Here is a 1,640-nt window from a genome sequence, read left to right on the forward strand (position 1 = left end):
CCAAAACAGTTGTTATAAAATATAAAACTACTCCTGATTTGCTGCATTGGATTTTGGTAATACTTGACTATTATTCTTCAAGTTAGAATTGCATTTCTTTTATTCAACAGAATGAATAAGAGAACTTTTGAACCCTTTGGTTAAATTATTTGGAATTTTGTTTATGATATATTTTTCAAGCTACAGGGTTTTTTAAAGGTATTAATGTATATGTGAGAGCCCATTCAGTGTAGGGGTTAAAATACCAGGTTAAAAAGTGGGAGACCAAGATTCTAATTACCATTTTAACAACAAAGGTAGGTGGCCTTGGGCCAGTCATTCTTCCCTCACCCCTAAGGAGGTGGCAATGGAAAATCACTTTTGAATATCTTACCAAGAAAATTATTACTTCAGGTAGTTGCTAGGAGTCAACTCTGTTTTGAAGGTACAAAAAGAAAAAAGACACCCTACCTACTCTGTTATTTCCAGATAGAGCAGTGGTTCTCAACCTTTCTAATGCCGCGACATCTTAATACAGTTCATTTGAACGAGTCTGCGGAGAGGGGCGGCATACAAATCCAATAAATAATAATAATAATAAGAATTTTGTGGTGACCCCCAACCATAAGTCTAGCACCAATTCTTCCAACAGAGCTTTAAGCTGATTGGCAGGAAGGTAAGAGGGATACCCCTACTGTAAACGCCTGATTGATCAGATTGTAAAAATATTTTCCAAGGCACCAGAATAGAAGCTTTAGTTCATAACACCATGGGAAATTCCCATGGTTTTAGGTGACCCCTGTGAAACTGTTGTTCGACCCCCAAAGGGATCCCGACCCCCAGATTGAGAACCACTGGGTTAGAGGTTGTTCTGTTCTATCTAAACAGGTAGCACCTCTTTGCCTTGTGCTCCGGGGGCTCCCTTATAGATAATGGTTCTGCAAACTGCCTAGAATCCATGAGAACTGAAGCAATGGATAAATCACATGGGTGAAATAATTTCTGTACCATTTTTTTAAAAAATCATCAGTATTCCCATCAAAAGCACTGCAGAGAAGGGAAGTTTTCAGTCTATGCATACCAGCTGTGCATTCACACCTATCTGAATTAAATAGGCAAAAACAGAGCACCTTGAAAGCCTGATTTTCAGAGGTCAGCCACGATTTCTATATCTGTATCCTCAGGAAAAAGGTCCCCAGTTAATATTTCTGCGGATAACGTGCACAGGGTGACTCAAAGTAATATGATTTAGGACAGAGGTCTTCAAACTTGGCAACTTTAAGACTTGAGGAGTCTATGGAACCAACTTCTCCCAGACACTCGTATTGCCCCCACCCTTCTGGCCTTCCAAAAGGCTGTGGAAATATGGCTCTGCCAGTAGACTTGGGGGCCACTGAACAACAAGCTCGGCCCCAGAGAGATTAATGTTGTTGAACGAATGTTGGTTTCGGGTTTTTTTTTTACTGGCTTATATTTGAGTATTTGCAGTGATGGGGAACTATGGCATGGGTGCCACAGGTGGCACATGGAGCCATATCTGCTGGCATACGAGCCGTTGCCCTAGCTTAGCTCCAACGTGTAGGTGTGTGCCAGCCAGCTGATTTTTGGCTCGCACTGAGGCTCTGGGAGGGCGTTTTTGGCTTCTAGAGGGCCTCATGGGG

The sequence above is a fragment of the Erythrolamprus reginae genome, chromosome 1, assembly GCF_031021105.1.
Source record: "Erythrolamprus reginae isolate rEryReg1 chromosome 1, rEryReg1.hap1, whole genome shotgun sequence".
Taxonomy (NCBI): domain Eukaryota; kingdom Metazoa; phylum Chordata; class Lepidosauria; order Squamata; family Dipsadidae; genus Erythrolamprus; species Erythrolamprus reginae.